This window comes from Aquarana catesbeiana, linkage group LG04 (assembly GCF_042186555.1).
Source record: "Aquarana catesbeiana isolate 2022-GZ linkage group LG04, ASM4218655v1, whole genome shotgun sequence".
NCBI classification, from domain to species: Eukaryota; Metazoa; Chordata; class Amphibia; order Anura; family Ranidae; genus Aquarana; species Aquarana catesbeiana.
The window spans coordinates 72,284,916-72,305,586 of NC_133327.1; positions in this window are offsets into that span (position 1 = coordinate 72,284,916).

Here is a 20,671-nt window from a genome sequence, read left to right on the forward strand (position 1 = left end):
CAGTTATTCTTATGGTGGTTGACCGGTTCTCAAAGATGTCACATTGTATTCCACTTAAGAAGTTGCCCACATCTAAAGAGCTGGCTTCAATTTTTGCTCGGGAGATCTTTCACTTGCATAGGCTACCCAAGGTGATTGTCTCAGACAGGGGTAGCCAATTTATGTCCAGGTTCTGGCGAGCCTTTTGTGCACAGTTGGGAATTCAGCTTTCTTTCTCCTCTGCGTATCACCCGCAGTCCAATGGAGCCACAGAACGAGCCAACCAGTCCTTGGAACAGTTTTTACGTTGCTACATTTCTGACCACCATAACAACTGGTCAGATCTCATATCTTGGGCGGAGTTTGCTCACAATAGTGCCATCAATACAGCTTCCCGATTGTCTCTTCATTGTGAATTATGGTTTCCAACCATCCATGTTGCCTGACTCATTTGTTCCTCAGAGCATTCCTGCATTGGAGGAGGATCTCCATGGTCTTCGTTACACTTGGGTACAGGTCCAAGAGTCATTGCAACACGCCAATGATAGGTACAGACTCCATTCTGACCGCAGATGCCTACCTGCGCCTTCCTACCAAGTTGGAGACGGTCTGGCTTTCATTTTTAGCAACCTCCGACTCCGTGTTCCCTCATTAAAACTTGCACCACGGTTTATTGGGCATTTCCGTATTCTCCATAGGATCAACCCAGTGGCTTACACTTTAGACCTTATTTCTAATATGCGTATTTCAAATGCATTTCATGTCTCCTTATTAAAACCTTTGATATGCAACCATTTCACCACTTTGGTACCACATCCTCATCCAGTTCAGGTTGAGAACCATGAGAATATGAAATACAATCTATCATTGATTCCCGTAGCTTCTGTGGGCGCATACAGTACCTGGTTCATTGGAAGGGGTACGGTCCAGAGGAACGCTCTTGGGTCTCATCCTCAGACGTACATGCTCCCGCCCTCCTCCGTGCCTTCCATAGATGTTTTCCCCTCAAACCTAGTGGTCCTCCAAGGGTCATTAAGGAGGGGGTACTGTCAGGGTTGGGCTCAGCCCTTCCTTCTCAGAGCTCTGTGCTCAGCTGTCGGTTAATTGCCAAAGTCTATTCCTTCCACAGTGTCTTTATTTCCTGCTTGTCAGCTAGAGCTGCTGGTTATATAAACTCCTTGGATCAGATTTTCAGTGCCTTTGCCTTGGTCAACATATCCAGACTCTCTTTGCTGTGTTTTCCCGTGAAAGACTTTTGCTTTGGCTGACTTCCCTTCTGGTTCCTGATCCTGTTTGCTGCACCTGACTTCGCTGATCTCTGGACTCCTGTTTCTCTGGCTTGTTCTGATTACCCATCCTGGTTACCAAACTCCAGCTATGTTTTGACTACGTTTGCTTTGTTTATACCATTTTACCATTTTGTTAAATAGTGTGACTTTTAGTCCTCATGCACACGGACATTTTTACAGCTGCTTTTTTGAGCTTTTTTTGCAGCTTAAAAAGGCCTGTCTATGTTAGTCTATGGCTTTATGCCCACCTAGGCGTTTTTGAGGTGCAAGTGGAATAGGCGTTTTTAAGCTGTAAAAAAAACCCAGGACCAGTGGGTTCTGAGAGACGTTTTTCAGCTGTAAAAACGCTCTAACGCTGAAAAACGCTGAAAAACGCTCAAAAACGCTCAAAAATGTCATTAACCAACATTTTTTAGCGTTTTTGATCCATTGAAAAAAAAAAAAAAAAAAAATTTGAAAAAAAAAAAAACGCTCAAAAACGCTAACGCGGAAAAACGCTCAAAAACGCTAAAAAACGCTATTGCAAAAACGCTGAAAAACGCTGAAAAAAGTTAAAAAAAAATCACTGCAAAGATACTGGCGTTTTCATAACGTTTTTTTAACAGCCTGTGTGCATGAGGGCTTACTGCACTTCTGTCTCAGTCTGATTCATGGTTCCTGAAACACTGAGTCCTCATGCACATGGACGTTTTAAAAAACGAGCTGTAAAGCTAGGTTCAACACCTGGAAAAACCGGCGTTAAAAACGCGATTTTTACCGCGTTTTGCATTAGCGTTTTTGCGCGTTTTTCCGCGTTAGCGCTAAGTAGCGTTTTTTAATGAAAAACACATCTCTCAGCTATATACACTCCCAAATTTCCCACAATGCCACAGAAACCAAAGAAAATATGTTAATGAGCATGTGTCGGTGCCATTTTGGTAGGAGAGAGAGAGAGGAGAGAGTGTTTCAGAGTGTTTCAGAGTTTTCAGTATATTTCAGTATTTTTCAGTATTTTTCTGAGAAATATGGATCCTGTCATGCAAAAGATCGATGAGGCAATCCTTCTGATTGTGTTGCGGAGGCAGCGGAGAATGAGACAGGAGGAGGAGAGAAGCAGCAGACGTCGATTTTGGGTGCATCCAATGGTATCCAATCGGTTTTCTACGGGGTACTTTGGCAATATTTATTCCCAACTGCGCTCATATCCAACAAAGTTCTTCAACTTTACAAGGATGTCAGTGCCTCTCTTTGATGACCTGTTGGAGAGGCTCAGGCCAAGGCTCACAAGGATGGACACTGTGATGCGTAGCTCTGTGTCACCGGAGGAACGGATGCTAGTGACACTCAGGTAAGTGAATACACATATGGGAGGAGGGGTTAGGGTTACGGTTAGGGTTAGGGGTTAGGGTTAGGGGTTAGGAGTTAGGGTTAGGGGTTAGGGTTAGGAGTTAGGGTTAGGGGTTAGGGTTGGGGGTTAGGGGTTAGGGGTTAGGGTTAGGGTTAGGGGTTAGGGTTAGGAGTTAGGGTTATGGTTAGATGTAAGGGGTTAGGGTTAGGGGTTAGGGTTAGGGTTAGGGGTTAGGGTTAGGGGTTAGGGTTAGGAGTTAGGGTTATGGTTAGGTGTAAGGGGTTAGGGTTAGGGGTTAGGGGTTAGGGGTTAGGGTTAGGAGTTAGGGTTAGGGGTTAGGGTTGGGGGTTAGGGGTTAGGGTTAGGGTTAGGGGTTAGGGTTAGGAGTTAGGGTTATGGTTAGGTGTAAGGGGTTAGGGTTAGGAGTTAGGGTTAGGGGTTAGGGTTAGGAGTTAGGGTTAGGGGTTAAGGGTTAGGGGTTAGGGTTAGGGGTTAGGGGTTAGGGTTAGGGATTAGGGTTAGGAGTTAGGGTTAGGGGTTAGGGTTGGGGGTTAGGGGTTAGGGGTTAGGGTTAGGGTTAGGGGTTAGGGTTATGGTTAGGAGTAAGGGGTTAGGGTTAGGGTTAGGGGTTAGGGGTTAGGAGTTAGGGTTAGGGGTTAGGGGTTAGGGGTTAGGGTTAGGGGTTAGGGGTTAGGGGTTAGGGTTAGGGGTTAGGGTTAGGGTTAGGTTTAAGGGTAGGGTTAGGACTTATGTTTATGCTTTACTCTTTCAATAACTAAATTTATTATGTTATCTTAGGTTCCTTGCCACGGGACAAAGTTATGCTTCCTTGCATCACTACTTCCTCCTTGGCCTCTCAACAGTCTCAAAAATAATAAAGGAAACATGTGTGGCAATATGGGAGGAATTGCATAACGTTGTAATGCCAGAGCCAACCGAAGACATCTGGGAATCAGTTGTGGACACTTTTTGGGAAAAAACTCAGTTCCCAAATTGTATAGGAGCCCTTGATGGGAAACACATCAGGGTGAAGAAGCCTCCCCATTTTGGATCTTGCCATTAGTCATGGTGGCAGATGAGGCCTTTGGACTGGCTGAAAATCTAATGAGGCCATACAGTGGCACTGGTCTCAGCTGACAACAAAAAATTTTCAATTATCGGCTCAGCCGTGCACGCCGTGTTGTTGAATGTGCATTCGGGGTGTGCACGGCCAAATGGCGAGTTTTGCTTACAAGTATGCAATTGGATGTTGACAACGCCATTCAAGTCGTCCTGGCATGCTGCGTTCTGCACAATTTTCTGCGGGACAGTGACAGAAATAATGTTGAACAGGAGCCCATTAGACAACTTCAGAGGGTTCAATTTATGGACTTGCGTTCAACTGCACGTGTCATGAGCATTCGAAACCAATTTGCAGAATTTTTTGAATCCCCTGATGGAGAGGTATCATGGCAGAATGATTATATCTAAAAAATATTTGCAATACATCTACCTTTGCTGTCTTGTGTTTTTTTAAATAAAGCATTTCAAAATTGAAGTTTGTTATTTTTTGGTCCATTTGTCAACGATTGTTCTACAAGTCAATTTGACTCTGCCTTCGGGGTAAGCCTAGGCTAAGCCCAAAAAAGAGCAAGCTTACGCTTGTCCTAAGGCAGAGTACGATAGAGTCCTTTGCACTCTGCCTTCAGGGCAAGCAGAGTGCAAAGGAGTGCTGTTGTGCATCATATAAAAGACTTTTCAAACAAAAAAAAATTAAATAAAGGATTGGGATCACAACTGGTATTTCAAGAAAAAAAAGATTTTATTTTGGGATCACAACTGGTGATAGGTGGTGGTGGATGGTTGATTGCATTGGGGATGTGGGGATTGGGGACGGGGTAATGGTTGGGCCTGGCGATCACTCCCAAAATCCTGCTGGTAGCGGGGTAGAGGGTATGAGGGCTGAAAATGGGAGGTGGAAGGTGGAAAATCAGCATACGCTTGCAGGCTATGGTATGAGGTCTGGGACGGCATAGGTGGTGGTTGGCGTTGGCTGATAGTGAGAGGGGGGTGCTAGCACTGCTGAGGTCCCAGGGGCCATTGGGGGATCATGAGAAACATTATATGGATCGCATGGAGGTGGCCCGCCACTCAATTTTGCATGTCTGTATTGCATTGCAATAGCGTACATGCGATCCATACAAAGTTTCTCTTGGTCTCCCCCAATGTCCTCCAGGATGTGGTAAAGGCTGTGGCAGAAGCAGGCGCGTGGGTTATTGGGGTCTAAAAAGGCATCCATACTGCGCCTCTCCTGCCGCACTTCCTGCAGCAGTGCTAGCACCCTGTCATCAGCCTCGGGATTATAGCCGCCCCTCGCCTGACGTCCACGCCCACGGCCACGAACACCGCGACGACCGCGCTGCTCTCCACTTTGATAACTGGCAGGAGACGGTGTTTCCACAGCCCTCGATTCCTGCAAAAGAACAAAAATGTTTACATTGACATGTACATGGACAGACAGACAATGAGATAGACAGGCAGACCGAAGCAGTTACCTCATCTGTGCCCTCAACAACTCCCTCGCTGATCGGTCGTGGAGATCCAGAGGTGGTCATTGGACTGTTTGGTCTCTGAACCTCTGCATCTTCCTCATCGACCTCTCCGAGTCTAAAATTTGAAGTTGTCCTGCAAACAATACAAATTGTATAAACGTAACTACTTTAGCCCGGACCATTTTTTTTTATTAGTAATGGGGGAGATCAGCGATTCTTAGCATGACTGCGACAATACGGCCGACACATTGGACAATTTGGACACATTTTTGGAAAAATTGTCATTTTTACAGCGATCAGTGCGATTAAAATTGCAATGATTGCAAATTTTTTTTTATTAGTAATGGGGGAGATCAGCGATTTTTAGCATGACTGCGACAATACGGCCAACACATTGGACAATTTGGACACATTTTTGGAAAAATTGTCATTTTTACAGCGATCAGTGCGATTAAAATTGCAATGATTGCAAATTTTTTTTATTAGTAATGGGGGAGATCAGCGATTTTTAGCATGACTGCGACAATACGGCCAACACATTGGACAATTTGGACACATTTTTGGAAAAATTGTCATTTTTACAGCGATCAGTGCGATTAAAATTGCAATGATTGCAAATTTTTTTTTTATTAGTAATGGGGGAGATCAGCGATTTTTAGCATGACTGCGACAATACGGCCGACACATTGGACAATTTGGACACATTTTTGGAAAAATTGTCATTTTTACAGCGATCATTGCGATTAAAATTGCAATGACATACTGTAAAAATTACACTGGCATTGACCTCTTCCTCTCCCTGAGACGATCGCCGGTGTGCCCGCGGACATTGAGTCCGCAGGACCCGCTGTCGGACTCATGGACCTCAAAATGGGAAAGCGCGCCGCCAAGGCGGCAACTTAAAAGGGACGTACAGGTACGCCCATTTGTGCTGCCGTGCCATTCTGCCGACGAATATGTACATGTGGCGTTCAGAAAGTGGTTACAATAGCCATGGAACATACTGCCTGAAAAGCAATGTACATAGGCAAATATATGAAAAACCTTACGGTCTGGTATGGCTCTGCATATTTTGCCTTAGGAAAAGGAGATTGCTGTAGTAAACATGTTTTTTTTTGGTTGGCGCTGGTGCTCCGCTACGTGCCGCCTTGTCTTCGTCCGTGAGGTCCCTCCTGACACGGTCACGTAGGGACTTCCAGCGGCGCTGCATAATTTTGCCTAAAATAACATGGAAAACAAAGGGTTAAATATGCAATCTTCATTACACACAAACAGATCATGCATTCAAGGAAAATAGACTTACTTATCTCCTTTCTTTCCGCATTTCTCATTTGTTCCCAGCCAGGGGTAATCGCAGCACTTATGTCCTCCCAGGCTTTCACCTTCCGGATGTGGTCTCCATGCAGTGGATGTGCCACATCCCACAGTTCTGGATGGGCCTGTACCGCATTTATTAGCTCCACTTGAGAGACTGCACTAGCCATCTTGAAGCCAATATCACCACAGTCACACGGCTGTGCAAAGGACTCTTGGGTAATCTAATGTCCAGACAGGAAATTCCTGTTTTTACAGAGATTACAGTGTCCAATTATCTCTTTTTAACCAAAAAACGCCAGAGCTAAAAAACGCGAAAAAACGCAGCGGTCGCGTTTTTGCGCGTTTTTCCGCGTTTTTGCGCGTTTTTCCGCGTTTCGCGTTTTTACAGCTCTAGCGCCGCGCCTCGGAATGCACTGGTCCTGGGTTTTTTTTACAGCTTAAAAACGCCTAGGCTATTTGCAGCTCAAAAACGTCTAGGTGGGCATGAATCCATAGACTAACATAGACAGGCGTTTTTAAGCTGTAAAAAACGCTAAAAAACGCGGCTGTAAAAACGTCCATGTGCATGAGGACTGAAAGTGAGAACCAGGCACAATAACAGGTTTGATCAGATTATACAGCTTCACAAAACACCATTGGTCTTACTTTTCTGGCCATTATTATTATTTGTTCCATTTCATGATTGTTACTGAAACAATTTTTATAGATGATGGGAGTGTAAAAAAAAAATTGCTCTGGGTGTAAAATATGCTAGACACACTACATTCTTTATTCTTTTTTGTATTATTATTATTGTAGCCCTCTTTTTTTTTTGGCGGGGGGGGGTAAAAAAATGCCCCCCCCCCCAAATAGGATTTTGTGTTAAACTGGTAGGTAAATAAGAGATCCAGGACCTCCGCTAAGTGAAAGAGTGGGTTTGAGTTGGCAGTGCCTGCACCCAATATAGGGCCTCTATGAACAGAGGAGGTTCCCTTCCAGGTAAATTAACCAGTCTAATCAAAGTAATCAGGAGCAGAGGAACTACTACAACCAACATATGATATTAACCATAAGAACAGTGGGGAAAATAATTATTTGATCCCTTGCAGATTTTGTATGTTTGCCCACTTACAAAAAATGATACATACCAAATCTGCAGGTGATCAAACAATTATTTTCCCCACTGTATATACAGTATCTTACAAAAGTGAGTACACCTCTCACATTTTTGAAAATATTTTATTATATCTTTTCATGTGACAACACTGAAGAAATTACACTTTGCTACAGTATAAAGTAGTGAGTGTACAGCTTGTACAGTGTAAACAGTGTACATTTTCTGTCCCCTCAAAATAACTCAACACACAGCCATTAATGTCTAAACCGCTGGCAGCAAAAGTGAGTACACATCTAAATGAAAATGTCCAAATTGGGCTAAAGTGTCAATATTTTGTGTGGTCACCATTATTTTTCAGCACTGAGAGCTTTTTTTTTTTTTTTTTTTTTTCAGAGCTTCACAGGTTGCCACTGAAGTCCTCTTCTACTCCTCCATGACGACATCATGGAGCTGGTGGATATTAGAGACCTTGCCCTTCTCCACTTTCCATTTGAGGATGCCCCATAGATGCTCAATAGGGTTTTAGGTCTGGAGACATGCTTGGCTAGTCCATCACCTTTACCCTCAGCTTCTTTAGCAAGGCAGTGGTCATCTTGGAGGTGTGATTGGGGTCGTTATCATGTTGAAATAATGCCCTGCGGCCCAGCCTCCGAAGGCAGGGGATCATGCTCTGCTTCAGTATGTCACAGTACATGTTGGCATTCATGGTTCCCTCAACAATTAAGGGGTGTGGTTAATTGCTCACAGGTGCCTATTTAACTTGTTGTAGGACTCAGTCTGAGCGTGCTCAGTTTGAAGCTGTGGAGCTTGGTGTAAGTGGAGCTGGATTAAGTGGGAGTTAAAAACAAGTGTTAGAGTATACAAGTCTTGCTGTCTGTTGGTATGTGTTGCTGTCTGTTGGTGTGTGTTGCTGTCTGTTGGTGTTTGCTGGGTTGCATTTTGGGGACTTTTCCTTTTAGTTTTTAATTTGCCTTTTGCTGTCATTTTTTAAATAGCTTTTTTTTTTTTTTTTCTTGTTTCATCAGTCTATCAATTAAGGGGTGTGGTTAATTGCTCACAGGTGTCTATTTAACTTGTTGTAGGACTCAGTCTGAGCGTGCTCAGTTTGAAGCTGTGGAGCTTGGTGTAAGTGGAGCTGGATTAAGTGGGAGTTAAAAACAAGTCTTAGAGTATACAAGTCTTGCTGTCTGTTGGTGTGTGTTGCTGTCTGTTGGTGTGTGTTGCTGTCTGTTGGTGTGTGTTGCTGTCTGTTGGTGTTTGCTGGGTTGCATTTTGGGGACTTTTCCTTTTAGTTTTTAATTTGCCTTTTGCTGTCATTTTTTAAATAGCTTTTTTTTTTTTTTTCTTGTTTCATCAGTCTATCAATTAAGGGGTGTGGTTAATTGCTCACAGGTGCCTATTTAACTTGTTGTAGGACTCAGTCTGAGCGTGCTCAGTTTGAAGCTGTGGAGCTTGGTGTAAGTGGAGCTGGATTAAGTGGGAGTTAAAAACAAGTGTTAGAGTATACAAGTCTTGCTGTCTGTTGGTGTGTGTTGCTGTCTGTTGGTGTGTGTTGCTGTCTGTTGGTGTTTGCTGGGTTGCATTTTGGGGACTTTTCCTTTTAGTTTTTAATTTGCCTTTTGCTGTCATTTTTTAAATAGCTTTTTTTTTTTTTTCTTGTTTCATCAGTCTATCAATTAAGGGGTGTGGTTAATTGCTCACAGGTGCCTATTTAACTTGTTGTAGGACTCAGTCTGAGCGTGCTCAGTTTGAAGCTGTGGAGCTTGGTGTAAGTGGAGCTGGATTAAGTGGGAGTTAAAAACAAGTGTTAGAGTATACAAGTCTTGCTGTCTGTTGCTGTCTGTTGGTGTGTGTTGCTGTCTGTTGGTGTGTGTTGCTGTCTGTTGGTGTTTGCTGGGTTGCATTTTGGGGACTTTTCCTTTTAGTTTTTAATTTGCCTTTTGCTGTCATTTTTTAAATAGCTTTTTTTTTTTTTTTTTTCTTGTTTCATCAGTCTATCAATTAAGGGGTATGGTTAATTGCTCACAGGTGCCTATTTAACTTGTTATAGGACTCAGTCTGAGCGTGCTCAGTTTGAAGCTGTGGAGCTTGGTGTAAGTGGAGCTGGATTAAGTGGGAGTTAAAAACAAGTGTTAGAGTATACAAGTCTTGCTGTCTGTTGGTGTGTGTTGCTGTCTGTTGGTGTTTGCTGGGTTGCATTTTGGGGACTTTTCCTTTTAGTTTTTAATTTGCCTTTTGCTGTCATTTTTTAAATAGCTTTTTTTTTTTTTTTTTTTTTCTTGTTTCATCAGTCTATCAATTAAGGGGTGTGGTTAATTGCTCACAGGTGTCTATTTAACTTGTTGTAGGACTCAGTCTGAGCGTGCTCAGTTTGAAGCTGTGGAGCTTGGTGTAAGTGGAGCTGGATTAAGTGGGAGTTAAAAACAAGTGTTAGAGTATACAAGTCTTGCTGTCTGTTGCTGTCTGTTGGTGTGTGTTGCTGTCTGTTGGTGTGTGTTGCTGTCTGTTGGTGTTTGCTGGGTTGCATTTTGGGGACTTTTCCTTTCAGTTTTTAATTTGCCTTTTGCTGTCATTTTTTAAATAGCTTTTTTTTTTTTTTTTTTTTTTCTTGTTTCATCAGTCTATCAATTAAGGGGTGTGGTTAATTGCTCACAGGTGCCTATTTAACTTGTTGTAGGACTCAGTCTGAGCGTGCTCAGTTTGAAGCTGTGGAGCTTGGTGTAAGTGGAGCTGGATTAAGTGGGAGTTAAAAACAAGTGTTAGAGTATACAAGTCTTGCTGTCTGTTGGTGTGTGTTGCTGTCTGTTGGTGTGTGTTGCTGTCTGTTGGTGTGTGTTGCTGTCTGTTGGTGTTTGCTGGGTTGCATTTAGGGGACTTTTCCTTTTAGTTTTTAATTTGCCTTTTGCTGTCATTTTTTAAATAGCTTTTTTTTTTTTTTCTTGTTTCATCAGTCTATCAATTAAGGGGTGTGGTTAATTGCTCACAGGTGCCTATTTAACTTGTTGTAGGACTCAGTCTGAGCGTGCTCAGTTTGAAGCTGTGGAGCTTGGTGTAAGTGGAGCTGGATTAAGTGGGAGTTAAAAACAAGTCTTAGAGTATACAAGTCTTGCTGTCTGTTGGTGTGTGTTGCTGTCTGTTGGTGTGTGTTGCTGTCTGTTGGTGTTTGCTGGGTTGCATTTTGGGGACTTTTCCTTTTAGTTTTTAATTTGCCTTTTGCTGTCATTTTTTAAATAGCTTTTTTTTTTTTTTCTTGTTTCATCAGTCTATCAATTAAGGGGTGTGGTTAATTGCTCACAGGTGCCTATTTAACTTGTTGTAGGACTCAGTCTGAGCGTGCTCAGTTTGAAGCTGTGGAGCTTGGTGTAAGTGGAGCTGGATTAAGTGGGAGTTAAAAATAAGTGTTAGAGTATACAAGTCTTGCTGTCTGTTGGTGTGTGTTGCTGTCTGTTGGTGTGTGTTGCTGTCTGTTGGTGTTTGCTGGGTTGCATTTTGGGGACTTTTCCTTTTAGTTTTTAATTTGCCTTTTGCTGTCATTTTTTAAATAGCTTTTTTTTTTTTTTTCTTGTTTCATCAGTCTATCAATTAAGGGGTATGGTTAATTGCTCACAGGTGCCTATTTAACTTGTTATAGGACTCAGTCTGAGCGTGCTCAGTTTGAAGCTGTGGAGCTTGGTGTAAGTGGAGCTGGATTAAGTGGGAGTTAAAAACAAGTGTTAGAGTATACAAGTCTTGCTGTCTGTTGGTGTGTGTTGCTGTCTGTTGGTGTGTGTTGCTGTCTGTTGGTGTTTGCTGGGTTGCATTTTGGGGACTTTTCCTTTTAGTTTTTAATTTGCCTTTTGCTGTCATTTTTTAAATAGCTTTTTTTTTTTTTTTTTTTCTTGTTTCATCAGTCTATCAATTAAGGGGTGTGGTTAATTGCTCACAGGTGTCTATTTAACTTGTTGTAGGACTCAGTCTGAGCGTGCTCAGTTTGAAGCTGTGGAGCTTGGTGTAAGTGGAGCTGGATTAAGTGGGAGTTAAAAACAAGTGTTAGAGTATACAAGTCTTGCTGTCTGTTGCTGTCTGTTGGTGTGTGTTGCTGTCTGTTGGTGTGTGTTGCTGTCTGTTGGTGTTTGCTGGGTTGCATTTTGGGGACTTTTCCTTTCAGTTTTTAATTTGCCTTTTGCTGTCATTTTTTAAATAGCTTTTTTTTTTTTTTTTTTTTTTCTTGTTTCATCAGTCTATCAATTAAGGGGTGTGGTTAATTGCTCACAGGTGCCTATTTAACTTGTTGTAGGACTCAGTCTGAGCGTGCTCAGTTTGAAGCTGTGGAGCTTGGTGTAAGTGGAGCTGGATTAAGTGGGAGTTAAAAACAAGTGTTAGAGTATACAAGTCTTGCTGTCTGTTGGTGTGTGTTGCTGTCTGTTGGTGTGTGTTGCTGTCTGTTGGTGTGTGTTGCTGTCTGTTGGTGTTTGCTGGGTTGCATTTTGGGGACTTTTCCTTTTAGTTTTTAATTTGCCTTTTGCTGTCATTTTTTAAATAGCTTTTTTTTTTTTTTTTCTTGTTTCATCAGTCTATCAATTAAGGGGTGTGGTTAATTGCTCACAGGTGCCTATTTAACTTGTTGTAGGACTCAGTCTGAGCGTGCTCAGTTTGAAGCTGTGGAGCTTGGTGTAAGTGGAGCTGGATTAAGTGGGAGTTAAAAACAAGTGTTAGAGTATACAAGTCTTGCTGTCTGTTGGTGTGTGTTGCTGTCTGTTGGTGTGTGTTGCTGTCTGTTGGTGTTTGCTGGGTTGCATTTTGGGGACTTTTCCTTTTAGTTTTTAATTTGCCTTTTGCTGTCATTTTTTAAATAGCTTTTTTTTTTTTTTTCTTGTTTCATCAGTCTATCAATTAAGGGGTGTGGTTAATTGCTCACAGGTGCCTATTTAACTTGTTGTAGGACTCAGTCTGAGCGTGCTCAGTTTGAAGCTGTGGAGCTTGGTGTAAGTGGAGCTGGATTAAGTGGGAGTTAAAAACAAGTGTTATGCCCCGTACACACGGTCGGACTTTGTTCGGACATTCCGACAACAAAATTCTAGTATTTTTTCTGACGGATGTTGGCTCAAACTTGTCTTGCATACACACGGTCACACAAAGTTGTCGAAAAATCCGATCGTTTTAAACGCGGTGACGTAAAACATGTACGTCGGGACTATAAACGGGGCAGTGGCCAATAGCTTTCATCTCTTTATTTATTCTGAGCATGCGTGGCACTTTGTCCGTCGGATTTGTGTACACACGATCGGAATTTCCGACAACGGATTTTGTTGTCGGAAAATTTTATCTCCTGCTCTCCAACTTTGTGTGTCGGAAAATCCGATGGAAAATGTCCGATGGAGCCCACACACGGTCGGAATTTCCGACAACACGCTCCGATCGGACATTTTCCATCGGAAAATCCGACCGTGTGTACGGGGCATTAGAGTATACAAGTCTTGCTGCCTGTTGGTGTGTGTTGCTGTCTGTTGGTGTGTGTTGCTGTCTGTTGGTGTGTGTTGCTGTCTGTTGGTGTGTGTTGCTGTCTGTTGGTGTTTGCTGGGTTGCATTTTGGGGACTTTTCCTTTTAGTTTTTAATTTGCCTTTTGCTGTCATTTTTTAAATAGCTTTTTTTTTTTTTCTTGTTTCATCAGTCTATCAATTAAGGGGTGTGGTTAATTGCTCACAGGTGCCTATTTAACTTGTTGTAGGACTCAGTCTGAGCGTGCTCAGTTTGAAGCTGTGGAGCTTGGTGTAAGTGGAGCTGGATTAAGTGGGAGTTAAAAACAAGAGTTTAAAACAGGAGGTTATAACAGGGGTCATAGTACCTGTGTAGTGTGAGTATCTGAGTGTTGTCTGAGTAGTGTGTGTGGATCGTTAGTACTTGTGTATTGTGTACCTGTGTATTGTCTTGTCGTGTACCTGTGTATTGTCTTGAGTATTAGTGCCAGGAAGCTAGTTGTTAGGTAATTTGGACAGGGTAAAATCCCCAAATCCTCACCAAATTTAATAGGTACGATGCCCGGCGGGTGTGGAGAGGCGACTCTTTGTACATCTTGCCGCATGTATGCGTTCCTTGATCATCCGATCGAGGGCGAATACTGCTGTGCAAAATGTAAGCACATTGTTTCCCTGGAAGCCCAGGTTCTGAATCTGGGGAAGCAACTGTCAGCACTGAGAAGTCCCTCCATACTAAAGGTGAGCCAGGAATGTACACGGCAGGTGCCGGCAGGGGCCAGCACAGAGGCGGGTGGAGACAAAGAGGTGCAGGCACTAGCAAAGAGTAGATGGGTGACAGTCAGGAGGGGTAGAGGGGGAAGTGCCAGGGAGGCCGATCCTGGACTGGAGCATCCCAATAAGTACGCTCCATTGAGTGACATTGGTGAAACCAGTCAGGGACCAGCACTGCTGGAGATGAGGGACTCTCCTAGCTGCCAGGGGAAGAACTCCTCCAGTGAGAGTGGGGGGGCAGCAAAGGGAAAGGAAAGACAGATTCTGGTGGTAGGGGACTCAATTCTTAGAAGGACAGAGAGGGCAATCTGTAACCAAGACCTGAAGCGCCAAACAGTATGTTGTCTACCGGGCGCTCGGGTTCGGCACATCACGGATCTTGTGGACAGATTACTGGGAGGGGCTGGGGAAGACCCGGCTGTCATGGTGCATGTTGGCACCAATGACAAAGTCAGAGGCAGATGGAGTGTCCTAAAGAACGATTTTAGGGACTTAGGAGCTAAATTGAGGAAAAGGACCTCCAAGGTAGTGTTCTCAGGAATACTACCGGTACATCGATCCACACCAGAGAGGCAGAGGGAGATTAGGGAAGTAAACAAGTGGCTGAAGAGCTGGTGTAGTAAGGAGGGGTTTGGGTTCCTGGAGGACTGGGCCGACTTCTCAGTCGGTAACCGGTACTATAGAAGGGATGGACTGCACCTAAATGAGGAGGGTGCAGATCTGCTGGGAATGAAGATGGCCAAAAAGTTAGAGGGGTTTTTAAACTAGGCGATGGGGGGGAGGGTCCAGAGACAGTGATAGCCAGCGCGGAAGATATTCCAGAGGGTAGTATTGGGGGCATTAGTGGTAGGTTAACCAAAGCACAAAAACACAAGGTGAGTATAGTAGCAAGTCCAAGTTGCAATCTTGAAACACCCAATACGAGGACAATATGCGACCGGTCTAAACTATGTGGCATGTTCACCAATGCCAGGAGCCTGGCGGACAAGATGGGTGAACTAGAGATACTGTTGTACAAGGAGGATTTGGATTTTGTGGGAATTTCAGAGACCTGGTTCAACAGCTCTCATGATTGGCTGGCAAACATTCAAGGGTATACCCTATACCGCAAGGACAGAGAGGGTAAAAAAGGGGGAGGGGTATGCCTATATATCAAGAATAATGTACAAGTGAATGTGAGAGATGACATCACTGAGGGGGCTAGGGAGGAGGTGGAATCTTTATGGGTAGAGCTCCAAAGGGATGAAGCTAAGGGGAAAATAATACTGGGAGTATGCTATAGGCCCCCTAACCTGAGGGAGGAAGTGGAGACGGATCTCCTATCACAAATTGGATTAGCAGCAAGGATGGGAAGTGTTATCATAATGGGGGATTTTAATTATCCAGACATAGACTGGGCGGAGGGAACCGCGCATTCATTTAAGGCTCGCCAGTTCCTTAGTGTCTTGCAGGACAATTTTATGGGTCAGATGGTAGACGCACCAACTAGAAATAAAACATTACTAGATCTACTGATTACCAACAATACAGACCTGATAACAGATGTGGAAATACGGGGGAATTTAGGTAACAGCGATCACAGGTCAATTAGTTTCAGTATAAATCACACAAATAGGAGACATGAAGGGAACACAAAGACACTGAATTTCAAAAGAGCCAACTTCCCTAAACTACAAACCTTGCTAAAAGGCATAAATTGGGATAAAATATTAGGAACAAAGAATACGGAGGAGAGATGGGTTTGCTTTAAGAGCATATTAAATAAGGGCATTAGCCAATGTATCCCATTGGGTAATAAATTTAAAAAAGCGAACAAACATCCTGGATGGCTTAACTCCAATGTAAAAATGCATATAAAAGCAAAGGAGAAGGCCTTCAAAAAATACAAGGTTGAGGGATCATCCACAGCATTCAGAATTTATAAAGAATGCAATAAGAAATGTAAGGGTGCAATTAGGATGGCTAAGATAGAACATGAAAGACAGATAGCGGAGGAGAGCAAAAAAAATCCCAAGAAATTCTTTAAGTATGTAAACAGTAAAAAAGGGAGGACAGACCATATTGGCCCCATAAAGAATGAGGACGGACATCTGGTTACAAAGGATGGGGAGATGGCAAAGGTATTGAATTTATTCTTCTCCTCAGTCTTCACGAGTGAATCGGGGGGCTTCAGTAACCAAAACTGCAGTGTTTATCCTCATGACACAACACAGGAAGCACCTACATGGTTAACAGAGGACGGAATTAAAATTAGACTTGAGAAACTTAACATTAATAAATCACTGGGACCAGATGGCTTGCATCCGAGGGTACTTAGGGAACTCAGTCAGGTGATTGCCAGACCGTTGTTCCTAATTTTTACAGACAGTCTATTGACTGGAATGGTACCAGCTGATTGGAGAAAAGCCAATGTAGCACCAATATTTAAAAAGGGCCCAAAAAACATCCCTGGGAATTACAGACCAGTTAGCCTAACATCAATAGTATGTAAACTCTTGGAGGGGATGATAAGGGACTATATACAAGATTTTAGTAATAAGAATGATATCATTAGCAGTAATCAGCATGGATTCATGAAGAATCGTTCTTGCCAAACCAATCTATTAACCTTCTATGAGGAGGTGAGTTGCCATCTAGATAAAGGAAGGCCCGTAGACGTGGTGTATCTGGATTTTGCAAAAGCATTTGACACAGTTCCCCATAAACGTTTACTGTACAAAATAAGGTGCGTTGGCATGGACCATAGGGTGAGTACATGGATTGAAAACTGGCTACAAGGGCGTGTTCAGAGGGTGGTGATAAATGGGGAGTACTCAGAATGGTCAGGGGTGGGTAGTGGGGTTCCCCAGGGTTCTGTGCTGGGACCAATCCTATTTAATTTGTTCATAAACGACCTGGAGGATGGGATAAACAGTTCAATCTCTGTATTTGCAGACGATACTAAGCTAAGCAGGGCAATAACTTCTCCGCAGGATGTGGAAATCTTGCAAAAAGACCTGAACAAATTAATGGGGTGGGCGACTACATGGCAAATGAGGTTCAATGTAGAAAAATGTAAAATAATGCATTTGGGTGGCAAAAATATGAATGCAATCTATACACTGAGGGGGAGAACCTCTGGGGGAATCTAGAATGGAAAAGGACCTGGGGGTCCTAGTGGATGATAGGCTCAGCAATGGCATGCAATGCCAAGCTGCTGCTAATAAAGCAAACAGAATATTGGCATGCATTAAAAGGGGGATCAACTGCAGAGATAAAACGATAATTCTCCCGCTCTACAAGACTCTGGTCCGCCCGCACCTGGAGTATGCTGTCCAGTTCTGGGCACCAGTCCTCAGGAGGGACGTACTGGAAATGGAGCGAGTACAAAGAAGGGCAACAAAGCTAATAAAGGGTCTGGAGGATCTTAGTTATGAGGAAAGGTTGCGAGCACTGAACTTATTCTCTCTGGAGAAGAGACGCTTGAGAGGGGATATGATTTCAATTTACAAATACTGTACTGGTGACCCCACAATAGGGATAAAACTTTTTCGCAGAAGAGAGTTTAATAAGACTCGTGGCCACTCATTACAATTAGAAGAAAAGAGGTTTAACCTTAAACTACGTAGAGGGTTCTTTACTGTAAGAGCGGCAAGGATGTGGAATTCCCTTCCACAGGCGGTGGTCTCAGCGGGGAGCATTGATAGCTTCAAGAAACTATTAGATAATCACCTGAATGACCGCAATATACAGGAATATGTAATGTAATACTGACACATAATCACACACATAGGTTGGACTTGATGGACTTGTGTCTTTTTTCAACCTCACCTACTATGTAACTATGTAACAAACTGCAGTTCCCCACTGCCGGCAGCACTTATGCAGCCCCAGACCATGACACTCCCACCACCATGCTTGACTGTAGGCAAGACACACTTGTCTTTGTAATACTCACCTGGTTGCCACCACACACGCTTGACACCATCTGAACCAAATAAGTTCATCTTGGTCTCATCCAGTGGCAGGCCCCTCCATTAAGGGTACACGGGAACCACCCCCTCTATCACACCACCCCCTATATGGTTAATTGTTAGATTCATGCATAGCATGAATCTATCCATGGCCGCTGCGGCCACCCTCTATTCCTGCGTTCGTCCTCTTTCAGGATGCCAGGCCCGTGAATTACAGCGGCAGGGTTTTTTTTTAAGCACCTGATTAGAACCATAGGCTCTAATAGGCTTCAAAATAGGGTGAACTTGGAGCGCAGAGCATTGTGCTTGGAGACCACCCAGGTGTGTTAGAAAAGCAAATGAATATTCGCGTTTCTAACACTGAAACGCCTCTCCACCAATCAGGAAGCGCGGGTCTGATACCCATCACCTGATTGGCTGAAAGGGTAATCCTATTGGATGCCTAGCAGGAGGAAAGAAGAGATGCATAGCTGAAGCATGGAGGACACAGGAGCCACCACCTGACCAACAGCTTGCCACTGCCTGACCCGCTGCCCATCCCACAGCTCGCAGCCGTCACTCGCTGCCTGACCCACCATCAAGATGGGGTAAGTGCCGGTCAGACAACAAGTGACCCAGGGGCGGGTGGGGGGGTGCTGGTTAAATGCTGGCAGGGGGGTCACAGTGGCTGCAATTGATGGGTGCAGTGGCTGCATTTGATGGGCACAGTGGCTGCAATTGATGGTACAGTGGCTGCATTTGATGGGCACAGTGGCTGCATTTGATGGGTACAATGGGTGCATTTGATGACACAGTGGCTGCAATTGATGGCACAGTGGCTGCATTTGATGGCACAGTGGCTGCATTTGAAGGGCACAGTGGCTGCATTTGAAGGGCACAGTGGCTGCTATTGATAGCACAGTGGTTGCATTGATGGCACAGTGGCTGCATTTGATGGACACAGTGGCTGCAATTGATGGCACAGTGGCTGCATTTGATGGGCACAGTGGCTGCAATTGATGGCACAGTTGCTGCAATTGATGGGCACAGTGGCTGTATTTGATGGGACAGTGGCTGCATTTGATGGGCACAGTGGCTGCAATTGATGGCACAGTTGCTGCAATTGATGGGCACAGTGGCTGTATTTGATGGGACAGTGGCTGCATTTGATGGCACAGTTGCTGCATTTGGCAGGTTATTCTATTATATATATATATATATATATATATATATATATATATATATATATATATATATATATATATATATTAAATACACTGCAGCTAACTGAATAACCTGCCTGCCTGAAGTACATTCGAAAAAGTACACCAGGAATGGCCTGCAGTCAGATATAGCTAAACTGGATACAGTGGATATATACAGTTGTGCTCATAAGTTTACATACCCTGGCGGAATTTATGATTTCTTGGCCATTTTTTAGAGAATATGAATGATAACACAAAAACATTTCTTTCACTCATGGTTAGTGTTTGGCTGAAGCCATTTATTATCAATCAACTGTGTTTACTCTTTTTCAATCATAATGGCAATAGAAACTACTAAAATGACCCTGATCAAAAGTTTACATACCCTGGTGATTTCGGCCTGATAACATGCACACAAGTTGACACAAAGGGGTTTGAATGGCTATTAAAGGTAACCATCCTACCTGTGATCTGTTTGCTTGTGATTAGTGTGTGTGTGTATAAAAGGTCAATGAGTTTCTGGACTCCTGACAGACCCTTGCATATGTCACACAGTGCTGCACTGACGTTTCTGGATTCTGAGTCATGGGGAAAGCAAAAGAATTGTCAAAGGATCTGCGGGAAAAGGTAGTTGAACTGTAAAAACAGAAAAGGGATATAAAAAGATATCCAATGGGATTGATAATGCCAATCAGCAGTGTTCAAACTCTAATCAAGAAGTGGAGAATGAGGGGTTCTGTTGAAACCAAACCACGGTCAGGTAGACCAACTAAAATTTCAGCCACAACTGCCAGGAAAATTGTTCGGGATGCAAAGAAAAACCCACAAATAACTTCAGATAAAATACAGGGCTCTTTGAAAACATGTGGTGTGGCTGTTTCAAGATGCACAATAAGGTGGCACTTGAAGAAAGATGGGCTGCATGGTTGAGTCACCAGAAGAAAGCCATTACTGCACAAATGCAACAAAGTATCCCGTTTACAATACGCCAAACAGCACAGAGACAAGCCTCAATCCTTCTGGCACAAAAACATTTGGAGTGATAAGACCAAAATTTAGTTTTTTGGCCACAACCATAAACACTACATTTGGAGACGAGTCAACAAGGCCTATGATGAAAGGTACTGAGGTGGATCACTGATGTTTTTGGGATGTGTGAACTACAAAGGCACAGAAAATTTGGTCAAAATTGATGGCAAGATGAATGTAATATATTATCAAAAAATATTGGAGGAACATTTGCATTCATCAGCCAGGAAGCTGCGCATGGGACGTACTTGGACATTCCAACATGACAATGATCCAAAACACAAGGCCAAGTCGACCAGTCAGCTACAGCAGAATAAAGTAAAGGTTCTGGAGTGGCGATCTCAGTCTCCTGACCTCAATATCATTGAGCCACTCTGGGGAGATCTCAAACGTGCAGTTTATGTAAGACAGCCCAAGAATTTACAGGAACTGGAGGCTTTTTGCCAAGAGGAATGGACAGCTTTACCATTTGAGAAGATAAAGAGCCTCATCCACAAATACCACAAAAGACTTCAAGCTGTCATTGATGTTAAAGGGGGCAATATACAGTATTAAGAACTGGGGTATGTAAACTTTTGATTAGAGTCATTTGGATAGTTTCTGTTGCCATTATAATTTAAAAAGAGTAAACACAGTTGATTGATAATAAAGGGCTTCAGCCAAACACTAACCATGAGTGAAAGAACAGTTTTTGTGTTATCATTCATATTCTCTGAAAAATGGCCAAGAAATCATAAA